The sequence below is a fragment of the Zingiber officinale genome, chromosome 11A (assembly GCF_018446385.1).
Source record: "Zingiber officinale cultivar Zhangliang chromosome 11A, Zo_v1.1, whole genome shotgun sequence".
Lineage (NCBI taxonomy): Eukaryota > Viridiplantae > Streptophyta > Magnoliopsida > Zingiberales > Zingiberaceae > Zingiber > Zingiber officinale.
In genome coordinates this window covers 83,752,647-83,776,839 of record NC_056006.1, presented here as the reverse complement: position 1 = coordinate 83,776,839, position 24,193 = coordinate 83,752,647, and the positions used below count along the sequence as shown (strand labels likewise).

Genomic DNA, 24,193 nt, shown 5'->3' with positions numbered 1-24,193 from the left:
GGCCAAGTGAAAACAACTGGTTCATAGTCTAAATTTTAATTTCTTTTAGGATGAATCACTTGTTATTTTTATTCATATTTTTAGTGTTTATGTATACGTAGTCTATTTGCTTGTCATTTACAGAGACGGAATTGTCATAGAACCGGTAAAAAAAACAGGCTCCTTTAAAATCAATGGTGAACTAAGGCACACAAATAGACTAAGTTCGTTTAAGAAGATCACTACTCACCGATCACCATGCATATCTGGAAGCAACTTCTGTTCTATCAAGCATAAATTTTTGCAACAAGACCTAGAAAGTAGAATACGCAACATATTACACTCTGTACTCATGTTTACTCCATAAATTATTTGAGGCTAATTAATTTGTTATTCAGAAACAGAGCGTCTATTTGCGCAATCATTTAATGGCCTCAACGTGACAAAGCTTAGCTAGAAGGCCATGCGAATCTCCACTCGTAAACCACATCAACAAGAGAGTAATAGGCCTTAAATGAATCACACACTTGCAAGACAACCATTGATCCCTCTCCATATGAACTCAGCAACGAAAGGTGGAACATCCTGGTTCACGAAAGGTGGAATTTGCTGATTCGTGAAGTGAGCATTGCTGCGGCCGAACCACCGTGAAACAGCAGTGACAATGATGATCAATACAACCAAAAAGAAACGCAGGGTTGTCGATGGGAACTCCATGATGCTTTGGTTCGCAATTGACCCAGAGGAGCATTGTTGTCCGTTTCAAGTAAACAAAGGCAACCTTCTCAAAATCATGGAGATAAAAGAAGGGCAGGGGGAATACATGTAGGCTAGTGAAGTGAGCACGTTGCTGAATTCGAACAGCTATTGAACAACTGCGATGATGATCAAAATTGAGAGAAGGAAGGCAGAGTTGAAAGTCGAAGCTCGATTCTGCTATGGTTCGCAACCGACCTGGAGGGAGTTCTGTTGTCCGCTTCAAAGGGGAAGGGAGGGATTAGCCAAATACATGGGTTTTAGTCCCACATCTCGGAGTGGAATAGAGAGAGAGCAGACAGACGGGTATAAGATACGAGCTGTGTGCGACAGTGGATCATACTTACCTGGACGGGGTCGACGGGCGATCAAGAAGGCTCGTGGCCTAAACCAACGGCCTCCATTGCACTTTGGAGGGGCGTTGGTTTACCATCTCCCCAAGTGGGAGAGTGGACGTCATAATTTGTGACAGAGGGGATACGCGCGTGCGCGGTCCCTGCCAATAAAAAAAAATTTAGTTTAATTCTGCCCTTTGTATAATTAATATCTTTTTATTTTAAGAATACTGAAAGTTTTTCGTGCGCTGCCCCATGATTTTCGTATCGTTCGTATTTTAAAATAAAATGTTAGCAGTGCTTTAATGAGGTATTGGATATGGTTTTGTATATGTAAGGTTGTAAATGAATCAACCGGCTTGGAGTTTGTTCAGTGTGCAAGCCGGTTGATGAGGGAGATGAACTCAATTGATGTAAATAGGACGTATACCTTTCAAAAATTAATTGGCCAGGTGAAATAAATTGGTTCATTGTCTAAAGTTTATTTTATTTTTTTCTTTTAGAATGAAGGACTTAGTTATTTTTATTCATATTTTTATGCTTAATCTATTTGCTTGTCACATAGATGTAATAGTCATAGAACCTAAAACAAAGGCTCCTTTAACATCAATGGTAAGCTAATGCAAAGTTTGGTATTTTCAGTCCTACATTTATTGTTTATTGTCCTGTTCGTATGTTATCATTCACTGCCGCTGTTGATATGCGATTTTATGTGCTAAGCTGAATTTACTTTACTAAACACAATTTAAAATCATAGCTCTAGCATAAAAGAGGATACGACCATTAAAATGAACCTTTGGAAATAAAGATGAAGGAGAAATTGAGATTTGTTTCCCATATCATGAAGCTTAATTAAGATTGATAATATTTAACATATTACGAAGCATAATTAATCATTTAACTGATAATGTTTCACATATTATGACGCATAATTAAGATTTGTCATTTACGCAAAAGACAACAGTTTATCAATTACTAATTGAGCATCAAACCTTTACATGTTCAATCAATTAACATTAAAAAAAAAAAAAAAACACATTCAAGACTATTTTCAAGGTTACGTCACGGCAAGGAAACAAAGCATCAAGGTCTGTGCTAAATACTCATAACACAGTCTAATGTTTTGTATGAAGACTTGCTCAGAATCTTTAGGCTCTGGAAGCAACTTCTCCTTCTTGGTGATAGAAAAGCATCTCCTCCCACATCATCTCTTTGATCGTGTCTTCCTCGACATCATCATCAAAACCAAGATCGACGGGGCCATCGACAACATGATCAAACAAGGGGTCGTAAAATGAAGTCGTATAAGGATGCTGCAGTGCCTAGTGACATTGATTCTCTTTGATGGATGAAAAACTAACATCTTCATCAAGTTGATGGCCAAGGGATTGGCATGGGGGTATATGCTAGCGAAAGGAACGCCTAAACTCTGTGGCAGTGACTTGATGTACTTGCGAGCATGTTCATTGCCAACGAAATTGAGATCACCATCGCCCTTAACTCCAAGAACATTGACAATGCACTCGAGCTGGTTGATATCATCGGTGCCGCGAAAGAGAGGTCTGCGCCCAAGTAGCTCAGCTAGAATGCAATCGGCATACCACATATCAATGGAAGTATCGTATCTATCTGAGCAAACGAGCAGGTGCTCGATACCATTGAGTAGCAATATATGAACTCATTCCTCGGCCACTCCGAGTCATGGAGCGAGCCAGTCCGAAATCACCGATCTTAAGCTTGTAATCGATGCCATTGATAAAAAGGTTCTTTGGCTTCGAGTCTCTGTGAATTACGTTGGCCGAGTGAAGATACTGTAAAAAGAAGAATAGAGAGAGAGAGGAAGGAATAAGATGAGAATAATAAAATCTATTGTTCATTGATATTTGCCCTAAGGACAATACAATATATATAATGTTCAAAAGTACTTGGTCAAATAACTAATTAATAAATAACATAATTATTCTAAAAATAATTCTGAGAATAATTATAACAGAATTATTAGAATAATTCTGAGAATAATTATAACAGAATTATTTGAATAAGCCAAATACTAATATGATTTGATTTGGTAATTTGATCCGGTCAATTTGGATAATTCTGTTATATCTCTTTTACCCCCCGACAAACTCAACGGGAGATCTCTGACGTTGAGTTTGCTTGCTAACTTGTTGAAGCGTTGTCTGGATAGTGGCTTGGTAAAGATATCAGCGATTTGATCTTCAGTAGAAATATAAGAGACGGATAACTGCTGAGTTGCCACACGTTCACGAACAAAATGAAAATCAATTTCCACATGTTTTGTACGAGCATGAAAGACTGGATTTGCTGTGAGATATGTTGCTCCAATATTGTTGCACCAAATTTTTGGTGCAATATTTGATGCAAGATGAAGTTCGGAGAGAAGTGATTGAAGCCAAATAATTTCTGATGTTGTATTTGCTATAGCTTTATATTCTGCCTCAGTGCTTGAACGAGATACCGTAGGTTGCTTTTTCGAATTCCATGAGATAAGATTTCGTCCAAGAAATATTGCATATCCACTAGTAGAGCATCTATCTTCAGGAGAACTTGCCCAATCCGCATCACTATATGCATGTAAATCTCGAGATGATTGTCGATATAAAAGAAGACTATGTAGAATAGTACCTTTGAGATAGCGAAGTATTCTTTTTACATTATCCCAATTTTGTTCAGTTGGAGCATGCATGAATTGACAAGCACGATTTACCGCAAAAGTAATATCAGGGCGTGTGATAGTGACATATTGTAAGGTCCCAACAATACTTCGATAAATTTGTGGATTAGCTTACCCTTTGCGTGAGGAAGCCAAGGCAAGCAGTGCAATGAGGAGTTTAACAGCCATTCCTTGCATAGCTTGAATTCTCAGTACTAGAGCATGTATTGAGGAAGTAAATGGTGAATGAATGCATTGAGAGCTTAGAGGTGACGGGTTTATATAGAACAGATGTGGATTTACTAGGTATCTAGGTTTGAAATGTTCTTACTTGGAGAAGAGATCAAGTCGAAAAGTCTATTACATGCAGTGGTTTCCTTTTGCTGCAATCAATTAATGGTGAATGCATTGAGAACTTAGAGGTGATAGCTAGAGTTTCTATAGAACAGATGCAGATAAATCAACCAGGTTTGAAACGTTCTTGGCAGTAAGCAATTTGTAAGCTTCAGTAACCCAAGGGCCAGTAAAGTTGTTCCCCAGACCACTGCTCTGAAGCTTCTATTATGTTTTCCCACTTGATTGGTGACAAATAAAGCTCCTTGTCTCCTTGAGCATTCTCTTTGTGCTGTTTTAGTTTGAATTAAAGCATAAGATTCATGAATCGGAACTTGAGAGGTTGGGAACAACTTTACTTTTGATTATTCTTTCCTGCAACTCCAGACAATTAGCTTCAATTATGTGGTGGTCCTCTCTTTATGGGTTTGTGTAGTGAAAATTTATTAAAATTTTGTCATTTTATTAAACTTGTAGTCAATTGCTCAATCAAATATGTGCCTTTTTTAGAACTATGCAGAAGTAAATATATGATTGAATGCCAAAAAAGGAAAAAATATTTCAAAGTCAACTTCATATTTGTTCAATATGACTTACTAAGCACTTGACTTGAGCTATCACGGGAAGAACCGGCCTGGACATCAGTATTTTTTAAACCAATATTGCATATCCTTGGTAATTATCCTTGGTAAAGTACTGATAATTCTTTTTAATGTTGCATTACAGGATGAATATATACAGCAAAAGAGGGAGGGTAAGTTGCAATGCGAAGGAGCAAAAGAGGATATTCTTACCAAGGCACTTGAAACTCAGGAATATTCAGGCGTGTCCGGGGTATCGGAGGTCATATCAACCCAACAATCTATTTCAATGTTGGTAGAACAAGGAAGAAATATGATGTTACCCTAGATATAATCATTGAGCATAAAAGGGAGCTGATGGAGGCGAAGATTCAATTTTTAGAACAAGATGTACGCATCCAAAAACTTGAAGCATTAATGCATAAAAGGGGTGGGTGGGACAATTCAATTGATGACAAAGGCAGTTGCTCGGTGAAGTTTCATCAGAAGAATATTGAAAAGATGACGTATGATTGTGGGTAAAGACGAAGTTTTACAGGTAAAATACAAGTTATAGTGATATTCATTATTATTATAGCATTATAAACTAAATATAATCAACATGTTTTTTTTAATATTTTAGGGTCAATCAGTTGCATTGACATTGGAATCTTGCTCAAATATTGCTGCATATGGTACAATTGTTTGTTTCAATGGCATGGAAAAAATGCTTCATGGTATTCCATTTCCCAAGAATTGCATTCGAGTCTCCATTGATCAAGCAGTGGACAAATCCGCTCCTTTGCCATATCCAATTCCAAGTGAATGTGAAGTAATTGGTGATGCCATAGGAACTGTTGTGGCTTGGCCTGAACAGCAGATTGTGAAGCAAGATGAGGTATATGAGATATTATATTTCTAATTATATTGTCACTTTATTATTATATTTCTAATTATATTGCCACTTTATTATTATTCAACCTAGCTATCTAACTTGTTTATATTTGAAATTATTAGAAGCCTAGAAGGAAGAAGTTTGAACGAAAAAAATCAAAACCTACTTTGTCAACAAGTGTCCCAAGAGCATTACATATGTTATATTGTTACAGTAAGCATGCTCTAGATGGAGGAAAATGTATATCAATGTGCTTAGATAATGAAGTGTTTGATGAAGATTGTGAACTTTTTCTTGACCTTGAGGACATCAATTCTTTGTATCATTTGGAGTCAATTTCAGGAAATTTGATCGTTGCCTACATATGGTAAGTAAGTTTATTTAAGCAATTTCAGCAACTTTTTCATCACATGTTTGCTTCCCAATTTTAGCAACTTATTATGGTTTATTGTTACAATTTCACCAACTTATTATGAGTGATCATTATTTTTTAATCCACATGATTGTTTTGTATCTAAATTTTATTATTTTGTATCTAAATATTATTTTCTCAGTTGCAACTGCATTGCTTTACTTATGCTGGGAAATTACTGCATTGCTTTATGTTTGCTGGGAAATTCTAATATCTAGCAAGACAGAAAATCCCTGATTTGAACTGCAAGAAGTTTACTAATATTGTTGTGTGAACAAGTTTACTCTTGAAAAATTCAACTTCTAGTAATTTTCTCATACCATGTTATTCTCATTAAGTTAATAGTTCATCATTTCTATTGAGAGGTTTACTAATATCAATTGATGTGGTACACTTTACATAAATATAGCTCATTCATTTTCAACCGGCCCTTAATGTTTGCCTTCTGCCATTTGTTCTTCTAGACAGGAAGTACTTTGCTCATATCTTTTTTCTTGTATATTTTTAAGTATCTTAAATGTGCTTGTCCTCAAGAAATAAAAGAATTTGCATGTATACATTTCTGGTATGTTTAATATGCAAGACTGTTCATAGTAAGTTCTCATGTATGGATGTTACTATCATCAGCCATAACTTAGTGTTATGAGTGATCATTATTTTTTCCAACTTATTATGAGTGTTTTGTATCTAAATTTTATTATTTAGTATCTAAATATTTTTTTCTTTGCAATGATAGGTGTCTGTATAAAAAGATGGTGAAAGATACCAAGACAAAGAAATTCAGATTTATGAATCCTCACAAACTCCCATATCTGGCAAAAACGGCACAAGACAAATCAGTTAAGCTTGAAACCCTGAATCAAAGGGCAACTCTTTTAGCAGATAAGCTGACAAGTGCATCAACAGATCAACTAGTGTTAGTGCCATGTAATGTCGGGTAAGCAAGAAGTAAAACATCACTTTCAATTGCTTCCTTTCGATAATTTATTCAATTTTATGATCTAATCCTATGTATTTGCCTAGTTTCCATTGGAATCTTAGTGTTATTGAACCTTACAAGGATGCTATTTACTTGTTGGATTCCCTAAGTTGCCGCATTCGCGATGATGATTCAAAATACGTAATGGAAATGTGAGTTCAGATTTCTTTTAGTAAATATTTATTATAATAAAAATCTTATTTAACAAATATTCTTAACGTATGAAGGGCCTTAAAATTGTTTAATTCAACCAAGGGAAGGAAAGGTAGGAAAAATGTTAAGTGGGAAGTAGTTAAGGTATGTGTACTTTTGTTTAACATATATTGTAATGTGTATAATTTTCATTAACAATTTGACTCTAATTACTATATATAGGCTCCTCAACAACCGGATGCGAAACAATGTGGTTTTTTTGTGATGCGATTTATGAGAGAAATTATTGAAGAAGTTGAGACTATTGAGAGAGATTCACTGCAATCAATAGTAACATTATTTAGCTTATCTCAAATTATTTGACATAAACTATTTAAAATTGTAAAGTGATCAGTGTTGATTATTTTTCCATTAACATAAATTGTGTATGCTCACAGTTCACAAAAATAGGGTACTCTCGTGAACAAATTGTTAGGGTTCGGTCCGAGTTGGAGGAGTGCATACAAGATCATATTTATGAAGAGGTATGGAATGATAGTTGCCATAATTCTATTTAGATTTAAGTTCATGGAATGGGGGTGTTTTTTGGTGGAATCATAGTTAATGCCAATTTTTTTGATGCAGTGCATAGTTACCAGATCGACCTTGAGCAGTTGACCCCAAAGAAAAGTTGTCACTGAAGTTTAAAAACTTGTGAAAATTTTTAGTGAATGATGATGTTTTGTGAATGATGATGTTTTGGAAAAATTGTCACTTAGGTGAAAGGATGTTTTCTGGATTAATATGCAAGTACAAAGCACTGTATTATATGTTATTCTGTAAAGTTCTGTCAGTGTAAATTATCTAGTTTCTTTATCTAGCTTTTGTTCCACTATTGGGTTTGTTTTTCTAATAATTACTCGTGCAGCAAAATATTGAGCAAGAAGCTGTAGATCTTATAATCAGGTAAAGTAGAAAAAGTTAACTACTTCATTATGCTTTCATCTTAGTATTTGTATATTTGATTTGTCTTCTTTGAACCAACTTCAAGTCAAAAAGCCAGATCCTCTAGATAGCTGTTAAAAATAAGGTATTATTTGGTTTGTCAGTGATCTTAATATTTGGTAATATTTGGTCTTTGATGCTCACGACAGAGTTCCAACGCTGCATGATTACCTTGTTCAAGCAGATTGCTCGCTGCCTCAGTAGCTCGCATTTTCAGGTTTGTTTCATCATTGATATTCCTTCTTTTTAGTGTTCTATATTAAAAGGAAATACTAATCGTCGATGAGATTGTTATCCTCTTGCTTGAACATGAACCAAAGTATATAAATTTGACCTTTTGATCTGAAAGTATAAAAAAAGTTAATTGGATACTAGTTTTTTATTTTTTTTTTGCAGTTGCATTTGTTGTATTTTCATATGTTTCTCAGTGAACTTCTAAACAATTCTTTTTTCATTAATTTATTAAGGCTTATTATAAGTTTCAGTTTGATGGTGCAAATTGTTTTCTTTTGTAATCCATCTATTTCTTCTTTGGTTTAGGAAAGTTGAAGTGAATCCCTTGATAGTTGTTTCATAGGTTTGTTCCATTATTTTCCAGTACGTACTGGAATCACTATCAATAGCCCTCAAGGACTGTTTACAACCTTGCAATCAAATTAATTGGACTTATAATCTAATGTATGGTCATCTGGAGCATGAATATTAGAGGATTCATGAATGACTCTTCGGATGATGAATGTATGTCATTTAATATTGGTTCATGTATTTATTTAGATACATCTTGAGTATTCCTATAAATACCCTATGTATTTAACAATTCAAAGATGAAGAAAATCAGAAGTAGTTGAACACTAACACTTGGACGCCAACATTTTTGAGTTGGCGCCTAGATTTGACCATCTAATAGACACGGCTAAAGGATCAACTTCTATGAACACCCTTAATAACTTATACAGATATTTGTGAACAATTAGGTTGGTGGCTATCATTTATCCTCCCTTTTTGTTGTTTTTTCCATGTACCCAATGCAGCTTTCATTTCAAAGGTTCCAAGCTGATGAACAAGGATGGGTGGACACAATCAAGTCAGTGCGATTTGGAGGAGCTGTCAGGATTAGTACCATGGATTGGCTTGGGCAATCTCAATATTTGCGTCAAACTGTCTTCTGGCCTTCCCTATCATCTGCAGTATCTGAGGTATACTATGCACATTTACCGTGAATTTTTCTTATTGAGCTTGGGCTAGTGACGGTTACGAATGTATTTTATTTCAAGAACCGTATAAGCAAGTGTTCGTGCATCTAGTTTTATAACAATGCACTTCGTATCTTTGATCTAAAAAGCTTCTGAAACAAGTCATCTTCTCCAAGCATGCCCTGGTCAACATGCTAGTCACCTACTGGAGTCATTTCCTCGATGGCACGGATGAATACCTGAAATCCATCCTCTACTCCACCATTCTTTGCCACTCCTCAAGCCGAAACAACTGCAAAGGTAGAGTCAACATCAAGTATTACATTGTGCCTGGCTACAAGAAGACCGGGGCCGTAAAATCCAATAAAGACAGGTCAAACATCAAGTAGCATTTTGTAACTTATTCCTCTTAGGTTATATGCTTGGTTAATATATATGCTTAGAACTTGTAAAGACAGGTCAAACATTAATATGCTTGGTTAATATATCCATCTACAGCACTCCCGCTTTTTCCTCTAAATATGATTTTCATTTAGCATAGAACTAATGCCAATTTTTTTATTTTGATGCAGTGTTTAAAGAGCTTGAGTAGAAGTTGGCCCTAAAGAAAACTTGTCAGTTACGATATAAACACACTTACGGTATGAATTACATGTATATATAACATTGACATATTATTTAGTACGAGATTTACATGTATGAAAGTTTTCATACAAAATTTCTTGATTGCCTACAACCCCAGGTGTGTTGATGACAAGTTGAAGAAGATGGCTCTAAGAGTGATAGCTGAAAGCCTTTCAGAAGAAGAGATTGCTGGACTTAAAGAAGCAATTCCATGCGATGGACACCAACAACAGCGGTTAGTCAATGATGAGGTTTTGTAAAACTTGTGTGTTTGAAAAATTATTGTCATGAAGTTAAGGATAACTTGTATGATACAAATTTAATTTGTGGATCAATATGTATACATTTTGTTTGTATAATATAAAGTTTTATTTATTTGTTAAATAGTCTTATTATAAAAATGATTGTGGTTGTGGATATTCAATTATATGTAAATTTTGAGTATTTTTATAATTTTTCTATTTAATTAAGAAAACACTATTTTTTATAAATTTAAAAAGACAACGTTTTTAAGTAATAAAAGACAACGCTTAAATAACAATGTCTTTGAGACCAACCACAACGCTTTTAAAGCGTTGTCTTTGATATGTGCATTTTTACAACAGCATCTTTAACAACGCTTTTTAAGAACGAATAGACAACGCTTAAAAAGCGTTGTCTTTGTGACCAACCACAACGCTTTTAAAGCGTTGTCTTTGATATGTGCATTTTTACAACAACATCTATAACAACGCTTTTTAAGAACGAAAAGACAACGCTTAAAAAGCGTTGTCTTTGTGACCAACCACAACACTTTTAAAGCGTTGTCTTTGATATGACTTTCTACAACACCATCTACAACATCACTTTTTAAGTACATACGACAACGCCAAAAAAGCGTTGTTGTTTAGCTTTTTTCTTGTAGTGTAGATAGAGCAGGAGAGGATGAAGTTGGAGAGTTGTTTATAGCAATTGGTGTAGAGACCGGACGTGCTCCATCCATTTTGGCTTTTTGAAGAAGTCCAGTAATGTATTTGCTCTGAGAGAGAAGATAGTCATCCTCATGTGGAATAAGCTCAATACCAAGAAAAAAACGAGCAATACCCAAATCTCTAGTAGGAAATTCTTGATTGAGAAGACTTAATAAAGTTGTGATACCCTTGTGATCATTGCCAGTTATCAGAATGTCATCCACATAAATAAGAAAAAATATCATATTTTCATCATTATATTTGTGAAATAGAGACGAGTCAGTCTTTGATCCAGAAAATCCTTGAGCTTGTAACCATTTAGATAGTCGATGAAACCATACACGAGGAGCTTGTCGAAGACCATATAAGGATTTCTTGAGTTGGCAAACATGAGATGGAAATTGTGGATGAATGAAACCAGGTGGTTGCTCCATAAATATAGTTTCCTCAAGATGACCATGGAGAAATGCATTTGAAATATCCAATTGTCGTACAAGCCAATTAGAACTAACAGCTATTGATAATAATAGTCTGACAGATGTAATTTTGATGACTGGAATTACCTGGTCGTTGACTAAATCCTTTAGCTACAAGTCGAGCTTTGTATCTTTCAAGAGAACCATCATCTCGATGCTTAAGACGGAATACCCATTTAGAGCCCACAACATTCATTGAGGGAGTGCGCGGAACTAGAGTCCATGTTCCATTGCGAAGAAGTGCATCAAATTCTGTAGCCATTGCACTACGCCAGTTTGGATCCTTGTTTGCTTGTGTAAAACAGGTTGGTTCAATAGATTTGGAAGAAACCACTAGAGCTCGTGGAAGGGGATATCGAGTTGCATTTGGTGGGCAACGCTCATAAATATCACTAATGGGAAGCATGCGACGAGGAGCATTATCATCTGAATCACTTGTTGATGACGACGAGGAAGTAGGCTGACATGGTGATGTAGATGACGGACTTGCATTATCCGAGGAACCAGAGAGCATATTATCTTCGATCGGCGAGACTTCTAAGATTGGAGCAGCAACCGGAGGTGATTCTGATGGTATAGGAGAGTTATTAGAGAGCTCCGGACCAGGACCTAGAATTCCATCACTTCTGATAATATTAGGTGGCATTAAGAAGGTGCCACTTGTATCTGGAGGAGAGATTGAAGAAGCTACCGAAAAAGGGAATAAAGACTCATCAAAAGTAACATGTCGTGAAATATAAATTCGTCCTGTTGGTATATGCAAGCAACGATAACCATGGTGCAAATTGCTATAACCAAGAAAAACACATTGTAGTGAATGAGAGTCAAGTTTGTGTTTAGAATAGGGGCGTAACCATGGATAACATGCACAACCAAAAATTCGAAGGAAAGTGTAATCAGGGGTTTGCTTATAAAGTTTTTCAAAAGGATATTTATGATTGAGCAATGGTGTAGGAAGTCGATTTATGAGATATACTGCAGTGCTAACAGCTTCATCCCAAAATTTGCGCGGAACTGATGCATGATGAAGAAGAGCTAAGGTAGTTTCAATTATATGTCTATGTTTCCTCTCAGCAGAGCCATTTTGTTCTGGAGTGTGAGGACAAGAAACTCGATGAACAATTCCACAAGAGACAAAATGACGATGGAGAGCTTGATATTCACTTCCCCAATCAGAATGAAAAGAGAGTATTTTACGATTAAAAGATCGTTCAACTTGAATTTGAAAATTACAAAATATATCAAATAAATCATATTTCCTTCTCATAGGATAAAGCCAAGTATATTTACTAAAATGATCAATGAATGTAACATAATATTGGAAACCTTGATTAGACAAAATAGGTGCAGGGCCCCAAACATCAGAATGGATTATTTCAAGTGGAAAATTAGAAACATGATCAGATAAAGAGAAAGGTAGCTTATGACTTTTAGATTCCATGCAGGCCCTACATGAATAAGATGGAGAGGAGGTAATAGAAGTAGGTAAACCATACCTATTGATGATTGACTGAACAATACGAAGGGAAGGATGACCAAGTCGAGCATGCCAAGCTGGTTTATTTGTGCGTTCACCAACAAAAGCTTTGATTGAAGAACTCTGAAGACAATAGAGGCCATTTTTGATTCTCCCATAAAACACAATAGCATTTGTTCCTCTATCCATTATAAGATAATGATTATGATGAAATTCAAAAATGACATTGTTATCAAGACAAAATTGGCGTGTAGAAAGTAAATTTTTAGTGATAGATGGAACATGAAAGACATTGCGCATGTGAAAAGTTCGATTAGATAAATGAACATATGTGTTTCCAAGATTAGCAATTTGCAAACCTGAACCATCGCCTACTTACACCGTATCTGAGCCATAATATGGCATTACGTCTGTAAGGATATTATAATCTGATGTGACATGATGAGTTGCTCCAGTGTCAATATACCAATCAGTAGATGAGAACTCTGGGTTTTTACCACAAGTAGGCACAGACGAAAGAACTTTAGGATATACTTGTGAAATAGATGATTGTCTTGAGGCTGTAGGACCACCAATGAAATTTGAATCAAATGGACTAGGACATTGAATACCAAAATGTCCAATTCCAAGACAAATTTGACATTTTACCCTAGACCAATCAAGTCTTTTAGGGCATATATTTCCAGTATGACCAACGATGTGACAAATTTGACATCGGTCTGGATTTTGCTTTTGTCCTCTTTGATGTCGTCGAGTATTTGACATCTAAAGTAAAAAATAACTTGTTCGGTGGTAGTGGAAAAAAAAAAAGAGAGATTAAGGATCGGAAGAGGAAAGAGAAGCAAAGGGGTTGGCAACGGAAGAAAATAAGTATTTTTCGTTTGTTCTGAAAAATAGAGAAGAATAAGAAAATTAAAACACGTAGGAGAAAAAAGAGGCTTAAGGGAAAAATTTAAAAATTTGCCGTTTATACGATCTCCGCCCCAAGAAGTTGAGGGAAGATAAAAAAAGAGAGATGACTCTGATACCATGTAAAAAGAATAATAGAGAGAGAGAGGAAGGAATAAGATGAGAACAATAAAATCTATTGTTCATTGATATTTGCCCTAAGGACAATACAATATATATAATGTTCAAAAGTACTTGGTCAAATAACTAATTAATAAATAACAGAATTATTCTAAGAATAATTCTGAGAATAATTATAACAGAATTATTAGAATAATTCTGAGAATAATTATAACAGAATTATTTGAATAAGCCAAATACTAATATGATTTGATTTGGTAATTTGATCCGGTCAATTTGGATAATTCTGTTATATCTCTTTTAGATATTTCAGTCCTCGAAGCAACTGCATTAAGAAAATTAATTCATTGTTATTGATTATATTGTTGATAATAAATTCTTCTATATATATATATATATATATATATATATATATATATATACAGAAATGTTAGCCTGCGGTGCTTATGCTGAGGCATCGGTGCGGTTTAGTCCACGTATATCAGGGAACCTCCTGATCGGTCTACAGACCGATCAGGGAAACTCCTGATCGGTCAGGGAACCTCCTGACCGATCAGGGAAACTCCTGATCGGTCTGTAGACCGATCAAAAAATGATCTGATCGGTCTGCAGACCGATCAGGAGGTTCCCTGATCGGTCACCAGACCGATCAGGAAGGCAACCGCACCAAAACCGCAAGAAATGCACCGCAGGCTAACATTCTATATATATATATATATATATATATATATATATATATATATATATAGTCTTTTTTTCAATTAATATTTTCATAGTGAATGCATACCTGAAAAAGGAAGTATCGACATTGGAAATCAGAAAGTGGCTGAGGTGATTGGATGATATCATACAATTCCGTATCCATAAGTTCAAAGACAAGGTAAACGTCTTTGAATGAATTCATGTTGGGAGGTACCATGACGTCCTTCAATGCGATGATATTATCATGCTTCAGTGGTCTCAAAAGCTTGATCTCCCTCAGAATCCTTAATGAACGGATGGGATTTTCGAAGGTGTTGTTTATCTTTTTGATAGCAACTTTCTCTTTTGTTTCACGATTGATCTACGAACATATGACGCCATAAGCGCCTCTCTTGATGGGCTCGATAGGTATATATTTAATATCGATCTCAAATAGTACAGTTCACCCGATAGTATAATAGCTCTTTCTTTTATTCTCAAAACTTGATAGAGGATGCAGTACCAATACCATAGTCATGTCATGTATATCCAACGAAAGGAGCAAACAATATTAAGATATATTGCTCTACTATTTAAGAATATTAATTCAGAGAATGAGATTAATTCATGATAGATGATCCTGTCCGAACCAGGGGTCAACGAACGCTGGGGACGTGACACTCCCTGCTCGATCCTCGAGTGCTCCGGCGAACCTGCAACAAAACCGAGCCGGGAGGGGTGTCCCGGCGACGACCCTCCGACGCTCAAGTCAGGCGAAGTAATAGATGAAAGTGGTTGCCGGATGAAGACTCGCGTACCTCCGGTTGAAGAAGTGGAGGCCTTATATAGACTTCTGAGGAGGCTGATGTACATATACCGAGGCACACACACGTGTCCTCAACCCATACCCAGTATGGGCTTGTCAGAGGAGCTTGCCTGACTCCTTATTGCTACAGTACGAGCACGTCTTTGATGAGACAGTGAGCACGTCTTTGATGGGACAGTGAGCGCGTCTTTGATGGGACAGTGAGCGCATGTCCTAAGATCCTGCATATCATCTGCTGTCAGAAGATGTTTCTATCCTTGCCTTTTCTTACTCCCCGTCGATCGTCCGACCGGTCGGCAGTTTCCTCGCGTCCAGCCGATCGGGTGTTCTGATCCGCGCGGGAGCTTCCTGGTCATGTGCTCTCTGGACTGTTCGCAGCGTTGATGTTTTATTCCTTCGGCCGAGCAGGCCCTCTGCTCGGCCTTTCCTATTGTTCATCATGAGCATCGGAACCCCGACTCCGGCGGGGTGTATTGCTTCCGCTCGGAAGCTTCAGCTGGTTGTCGCCCTCCTTATCCGCTCGGCCAAGGCCTTTGTCCCTCCTCGCGGCGTTGACTGCTAAATGGGGTCCCCCATTCTTACTGCCGGATCACTTGCCTCCTCTTCAAGTCTAGTCGAAGGAGGCAATGAGTCCGACTGACTGGACTATGTGTCCGAACGGGCGGTCGTCGCCTTACTGTCGCTTATGATATACCTAGAGCCGTTCGGCCCTCATAACTCATCATCCGCTCGGCTCTTCGTTCTGGATGTCTTGGCGTCCAGCGTGGATGTTTGCTTGTCTAAATCTTCTCGAAAATCATGCAAATCCTTTTCATTAAGTCGAAGCATACGCGGTATGGGCGCATTAATTGCGCCTGGTGACAGAGCGCCACGTGGCTCTTCTTGTGTGGCGGTGATGATCCGTACGATGGGACGCGGTTACTTTGAAATGGACGGTTAGATGATGACCTCGTCTCTCGTGACCTGCATCCGACGGACGAGGTCGACCAGCCTCGTTCGCATAAAGCCTTCGTCTCCGCCCTTACGCCGCATTTCTCTGTTTCATCGCTCATCCTCCGTCGAAGGTGCCCGCGGCTGCTTCATTCCGGTTGTCCTAGCTCTCGCCTCTCGGTGGTTTTCGGCTTTCTGGTGATCTTCTCCGTTCACCTTTCCTCAGTAAGCTTCTCCCTTCCTTTCGTTCGGCCTTTCCCTTTCGCGTGGAACTCCTTTCGTTCCCTTGCTTGCGAACTCTTATCTGTCCTCCGTTTCCGAGTTTCCTTCGGCTTCCTTCTTTCTTTTTCTTGATACTTCAGTCATGGCAAGCACTTCCGTACCCACTGTGGATGTTCATGGCCCTTGGTACATGACCATGGAGAGTCGGTTTGATGAAGAGGGCGCTCGTCGTCTTGTTCGGACGTATGGGATCCCTGATGACCATGAAATAGTTATAGCCGACCCGGCCGACCGGCCCCATAACCCGCCGATCGGTACCATTTGTTTTTTTCTGGACCAATTCCAGGGCGGCCTTAGATTTCCTACCCATCCCTTTATTTTGGAGGTTTGTAATTATTTCCGCATCCCGCTCGACCAACTTCTGCCGAACTCCTTTAGGTTGCTGAGCGGGGTGGTTGTCCTCTTTAAGCCGCACAGTATCCCACTTGACCCCAAAATATTCCACTTCTTCTTCTACCCCAAACAATCCGAGCTGGGCACTTTCATTTTCCAAAGTAGAATAGGCTTTAAATTTTTTGATAATATGCCGACCTCTAACAAGCACTAGAAGGAGTTCTTCTTCTACATACGACTTCCCGAGCGGCCAGCATTCAGAACCAAATGGCAGGCCGCTGTGCCGACCCAGCCGGAGCTCGGCAAATTCAGAAGCAATCCGGCCTACCTTCATGCGGCGAACTGGTTGTCCGGTCAGCGGTACAAAATCGACCAGTTGCTTCTCAAGGGGGTGTTGTATATTTTCGGATTATCTCCCGTTCGGGCCAATCTCCCCTACCGCATGAGTAAGGACTTTTTACTCTCTTCGCCTTTTTTGTCTAACTGATTTTAATTTCTTCCATTACAGCTGAAGTCATGTGGCGCTCCAAGGCCACCGATCATCTGAAGTTGAAGGCCGTGGAGATTGAGGCGGCTACCAAAAAAGAACTCGCCGAGCGGGGTCTAATCCCCAGCCGCCCGGCAGCTACAGGAGAGGGGGGACGCAGTCCGCCCCTGAAACAGAAGCTACTCCATCCGTTTCAACAGAGGTTGAGGCGGATCCTGTTTCCTCTGCCCCAGCCGAGCTGGGAGTTCCCCAGGCCGGGGCTTCACCACGGGAAGTTCGGCGGAAACGTCGTAGAGACCCCAGCCTCCCGCCGACCCAAGAAGGCGAACCCCAGGCGCCGATCGAGGTTGCTTCGCCCAGTCGCACGCCGTCGCAGATCAGGATCCCCGTGGCCTCGCCCACCGCACAGCCCTCTGGCTCTCCTCCACTGACTCGTCGTCGCTTACGACGGTTGGGCGAGACTTCAACCATAGGGGAGTCCTCGGGCCAGGCGACTGCGGCTGAGGAAGTGCCGGCCGGCCACCCGATCGTCAAGACTACCCTTCGATTCCCATCGGAGGAATATTTACTGTCTGCCGATCGGCCATCAAGCCCCGTTCATGAAATAACCTTGACGGGTCCGCTCGCCAAGCTTTTCGAGGACGCCCAGATTCGGGTGGCCCTCATGACGCCCAAGCAGCTCGGCGATAACCATATGCAGCAAGCCACTCAGGTAGGTTCATTTTTCTTCCTGTGCCATGCTACTGTTCAGTTCCTAACTTTGTTATTTTCTTCACAGCATTGGGCGGAGCAAATCGCCACTAGCCATCGGCTAGCCGAGCTGGAGGATCTCCTGGAGAAACTCCAAGTGTCGGGGGGTCCATCGGCCGAGCGGGAGAAACAAGCCCGTGAGGCCGAACAGAAGAAGGCCGCCGACCTGGCTACAGAGGTGGCTCGACTTGAAGGCCTGGTGAAGACACGCGACGCAGATGTGAAGCGCGCCAGCAGCCGGAAGAAACGGCCAATTGCTGATCTGGACAAGATGAAAGTTGAAGTCCGAGCCCTAGATCAGCAATCTAAGAATCTGGAAGCCCAACTAGCTGCCGAACGGGATGGGCGCTCCGCTGAACGCACTAAAGCGGAGGTGGACCAGAAAGTTCTCCAGGACTCGCTAATTGCCTCCCGAGCGGCTTTCAGAAAGTACAAGGAAGGGGAGCCGAGTCGCCTAGCAGCAGCGCGCCAAGAATACCTCCGCTCGGAGCGGTTCAACGCAAAATTTGGTGGCAACGTCTCCTCAACTTTCGCCGAGGCGGTCAAGGTCACCGTGGCGTACCTGAAGAAAGGTGGGCATCTTCCTGCTGACCTGAGCATTCCCTCTTCAGATCTGGCGGCTATGATTGACGATATCCCGGACGCCTTTTTTAATTTTGAGGACCCGGAGTGAGACGAGTTCTTCCAAGTACTTTCTGTATTTCATCCGTTTTGCGGATGTAAAATTTCTGTACGTGCCGTTCGGCCTAGTTGTGCTCCTTTGCTTGTATTTTTGTTTGCCCTTCATTGCCGTTTTTTGTCTGTTTGGTGCTTATTCGTAGAATCAGTTAAGCTCCACGTGTTCCCCACTAGACGACCGATCAGGTTGATCAATTGACTCGTTTTCCTCGAAATCGTTTAGCACTTGGCTATACTGTTTGAATGCGAAGTATTGGCAAACCGACGGCCGATCGGACTTAAACAATTTAGTTTTTGCGAATGCTCGTCGCGCGGATGTTTATAGACAATCGGCGCGGTTCTCGATTTTTAACGTCGGATCTCGACGGCGCGGATATTTATAGCCAGTCGGCGGGGCTCTCGATTTTTAACGACGGGGCTCGTCGGTCTTCCGCTCGGAGAGTTTATAGACGCCGGCTCGTCTCTCGATCTTTAACGTCGGATCTCGACGGCGCGGATATTTATAGCCGGTCGGCGCGGCTCTCGATTTTTAACGACGGAGCTCGTCGGTCTTCCGCTCGGAGAGTTTATAGACGCCGGCTCGTCTCTGGATCTTTAACGTCGGTGCTCGACGGCGCGGTTATTTATAGCCGGTCGGCGCGGCTCTCGATCTTTAACGACGGAGCTCGTCGGCGCGGTTATTTATAGCCGGTCGGCGCGGCTCTCGATTTTTAACGACGGGGCTCGTCGGTCTTCCGCTCGGAGAGTTTATAGACGCCGGCTCGTCTCTCGATCTTTAACGTCGGTGCTCGACGGCGCGGTTATTTATAGCCGGTCGGCGCGGCTCTCGATCTTTAACGACGGAGCTCGTCGGCGCGGTTATTTATAGCCGGTCGGCGCGGCTCTCGATGTTTAACGACGGGGCTCGTCGGTCTTCCGCTCGGAGAGTTTATAGACGCCGGCTCGTCTCTCGATCTTTAACGTCGGTGCTCGACGGCGCGGTTATTTATAGCCGGTCGGCACGGCTCTCGATCTTTAACGACGGAGCTCGTCGGCGCGGATATTTATAGCCGGTCGGCGCGGCTCTCGATTTTTAACGACGCAGCTCGTCGGCGCGGTTATTTATAGCCGGTCGGCGCGGCTCTCGATCTTTAACGACGGAGCTCGTCGGCGCGGATATTTATAGCCGGTCGGCGCGGCTCTACGGTTTAACGTCTGGGCTAGACGGCCTTTAAGGCTAACTCCTTATCAGGTCGAGCGACCTTGGCCTTCATAACTTATCTCGCGCTTGAACAGTCTTTGTGCCCGGCTGAACGGCACGGGTCATTTGCTTGCGAATCCAATCGGCTGGGAGGCCTTCACTATTCGGGCGCTTGGCTCGGATAATCCATATGGCCCTTTCACCCAGCTTGGAGAACGTACTCCTGGCCGAACAGCTCAGGGTCTGCTTCGTCGAGCATTTTGGCTCGGCTAATTTACCTCCGTCCGGAAGGTACTGGGTCTTCGATCCTTGAGCGCTTGGCTCGACCCATTTACCTCCGGCCGGACGACGCGGGGCCTTCGTTTCTTGACAATGCCTTATATTTGTTCTCTTGGTTCTTCATTTCTGCATTTCCAGTATTCAGTCGAAAAAAGTACACAGGATGATTTACAGTGGTACACCTTTCATCCCGCCCGGTAAGGCTGGAGGTGGTTCGCGCTCCACGGCCTATCTAACTGCCGACCGTCCTCATCCTCCAAATAATACGCACCCGAGCGGAGCTTTTCGATAATTTTGAAGGGCCCTGCCCATGGAGCTTCAAGCTTGCCGACGTCGCCGACCGGTTTGACTTTCTTCCAGACAAGGTCGCCGACCTGGAATGATCGGGGAATGACGCGGCGGTTGTAGTTTTGCTTCATTCGTTGACGGTATGCCATCAGCCGAACGAATGCCTTGGCTCGCTCCTCGTCAATCATATCCAGCTCCATGTTCCTCCAATCGGCGTTGCCTTCATCGTACAATTGGACCCGGACGGACTCGACGCCGACTTCAACCGGAATGACTGCTTCGCCGCCGTACACCAGATGAAAAGGTGTGACGCCCGTCGCTTCCTTAGGAGTCGTCCGGATGGCCCATAAAACGCTCGGCACTTCATCCGGCCAACTTCCTCCCACGTGGTCGAGCCGAGCGCGCAGAATACGGAGAATTTCCCGGTTGGCTACTTCGGCTTGACCGTTGCTTTGGGGGTAAGCCACGGACGTGAAGTGTTGCTCAATGCCATAGCTTTTGCACCAATCTTCTAGCACCTTCCCTGTGAATTGCCGCCCATTGTCGGAAACCAATCGGCGAGGGATACCGAACCTACAAATGATGTGTTGCCAGATAAATTTTTTGACCATCTGCTCGGTGATCCTGGCTAGTGGCTCGGCCTCCACCCACTTGGAAAAATAATCGACCACCACCAGCAAAAATTTCCTCTGCCCGGTCGCCATCGGGAATGGACCCACAATATCCATTCCCCATTGATCGAAAGGACATGAAACGGCTGATGTCTTCATCTCCTCTGCCGGTCGGTGCGAGAAGTTGTGATACTTCTGGCATGAGAGGCACGTAGATACTGTCCGCGCGGCGTCCATTTGTAAGGTCGGCCAAAAGTATCCAGCTAGCAAAATCTTCTTGGCTAGTGATCGTCCGCCCGGATGTCCTCCGCACGATCCTTGATGTACCTCTTGGAGGATGTAAGCCGAGTCTTCCGAGCTCACACACTTCAACAGCGGGCGAGAGAAAGCCTTCTTGTAGAGCTGATCGCCGATGAGTGTGAACCGACCGGCCCTCCTCCTGAGCAGCTGGGCTTCATCCCGATCGGCAGGAGTGGTACCCGAGCGCAAAAACTCCATGATAGGTGTCCTCCAATCATCAGGAAACATGAGGCCTTCCATCCGGTCAATATGTGCCACCAAAGATACTTGTTCGATGGGCTTCGGGATAATGACCGGCGTTATAGAACTTGCTAGTTTGGCCAACTCATCGGCTGCCTGGTTCTCCGTTTGGGGAATCTTCTGAATAAGAACCTCGCGGAAATTAGCTTTGAGTTTTTCAAAGGCCTTCGCGTAGAGTTTAAGCCGAGCGCTGTTGATTTCAAAGGTGCCCGACAGTTGCTGAGCGGCCAACTGTGAATCTGAATAAAGTGTCACCCGACCGGCTCCCACATGTCGTGCTGCCTGCAATCCGGCTATGAGGGCCTCATACTCTGCTTCATTGTTGGTAGCTTTGTAATCCAGCCGGACGGATAAGTGCATCTTTTCTTCCTGAGGCGAGAGCAGCAATATTCCAATCCCACTTCCGAGCCGAGTGGAGGACCCATCCACATATATTCTCCACAGAGCTTCCGGCTCTGGCTTTTGCACTTCGGTCACAAAATCAGCCAAGAATTGTGCTTTGATCGCCGAGCGGGGCTGATATTGGATGTCAAATTCACTTAGTTCTGTCGTCCATTTGATGAGCCGTCCGGACGCTTCGGGATTCAACAGCACTCTTCCTAGTGGGTTGTTCGTCCGGACAATGATGGTGTGAGCCAAGAAATATGGTCGAAGGTGCCGAGCGGCTAGAACCAAAGCAAAGGCCAACTTCTCGAGCCCGGTGTAACGAGATTCAGCATCTTTTAAAATGTGGCTCAGAAAATACACCGGCTGCTCTTCGCCACTCGCCCTCACAAGTGCTGATCCTACAGCATGCTCAGTTGACGACAGATAAATATAAAGTGACTCACCCCCGATCGGCTTGGCAAGTACAGGCAGAGAATTGAGATATGTTTTCAATTCTCCGAACGCTCGGTCGCATTCTTCATCCCACTGGAACTTAGTAGCCTTGCGCAGGATCTTGAAGAATGGTAGGCTCCGGTTGGCGGTTTTGGAGATGAATCTGGACAAAGCAGTTATCCGACCGGTCAACCGCTGCACTTCCCTTGTATTTCTGGGAGGCGGCATGTCTTGTAGAGCTTTCACTTTGCTAGGATTTGCTTCAATTCCCCGTTCGGTCACTATGTACCCCAAGAAACGCCCTCCTTTTGCTCCGAACAGGCACTTCTGGGGATTTAGCCTGACTCCATATTTGCATAGCGTTCGGAAGGTTTCTTCCATGTCCTTGAAGAGATCGGCCGCTCGGACTGATTTGATAAGAATGTCGTCCACATAGACTTCCAGATTCCGCCCGATCTGCTCCCTGAACACTTTGTTCATCAAGCGTTGATAGGTGGCCCCGGCATTCTTCAATCCGAACGGCATCACATTGTAGCAATATGTGCCGTTGGCAGTCACGAAGCTAACTTTTTCTTGATCTTCACGGGCAAGCGGCACTTGATGATAGCCTTGGTAGGCGTCGAGCATACATATTAACTCGCAGTCGGCCGTAGAGTCCACCAGCTGATCTATCCGGGGCAGGGGATAAAAATCTTTGGGACATGCTTTGTTTAAGTCCCGAAAGTCGATGCAGACTCTCCACTTGCCGCCCGGCTTGGAGACTAATACTACGTTAGCCAGCCAGCTCGGGAACTGCACCTCGCGTATGTGGTCGGCTTCCAGAAGTTTTTCTACTTCCGCCCGGATGATGGCATTCTGCTCGACACTGAAATATCTTTTTCTCTGCTTCACTGGCCGAGCGTCCGGTCGGACATGCAATTCATGCTGCGCTATGCTTGGCGAAATTCCGGGCAACTCATGTGTCGACCAGACGAAGACATCATGATTTCGTTGGAGGCATTGGATCAGCTCCTCCTTCTGCTCCTCCTCCAGATCAGAAGCGATAAAAGTCGTGGCCTCCGATCGGGTCGGATGGATCTGAACCTCCTCCTTTTCATCATAAATTAAAGCAGGAGGTTTCTCGGTTATGGCGTGTACCTCGATCCGGGGCGCCTTCCGAGCGGAACAGGCTTCTGCTCGGACCATTTCTATATAGCATCGCCGAGCCGCTAACTGATCTCCTCGTACTTCTCCCACCTTGTCTTCGACGGGGAACTTCATCTTCTGGTGGAAGGTTGAGACGACCGCTCGGAATTCACCGAGCGCCGGTCGTCCCAAAATAACGTTGTAGGACGAGGGAGAGTCGACCACCACGAAATTTATTGTCCTGGTCCTCCTGAGCGGCTCTTCTCCCAGTGAGGTAGCCAACCGGATCTGTCCGACCGGCTGTACTTCGTTACCCGTGAACCCGTAGAGCGGCGTCGTCATGGGCAGCAGCTCGGCTTGATCAATTTGCAGCTGATCGAACGCCTTCTTGAATATAATGTTGACCGAGCTCCCTGTGTCAACAAATATGCGGTGAATAGTGTAATTTGCTATTACCGCTTTAATGAGCAGAGCGTCGTCGTGGGGCACTTCTACTCCTTCTAAGTCTCCGGGCCCGAAAGTGATTTCCGGCCCACTTGCCCGCTCTTGGCTACAACCGACTGCGTGGATCTGTA

At 42.2% G+C, this 24,193-nt stretch overlaps 1 non-coding gene and 1 pseudogene across 1 annotated transcript; one reads left to right on the top strand and one right to left on the bottom strand.

The window, feature by feature from the left end:
- Positions 1-1,074: 1,074 nt before the first annotated feature.
- LOC122033034 lies at positions 1,075-1,235 on the top strand. Its single transcript, XR_006126316.1, has one exon. It is a non-coding gene; the product is annotated as a U1 spliceosomal RNA (small nuclear RNA).
- A 983-nt stretch (positions 1,236-2,218) lies between these two features.
- Positions 2,219-15,022, bottom strand: LOC122031520 (annotated as a pseudogene).
- Positions 15,023-24,193: the final 9,171 nt, after the last annotated feature.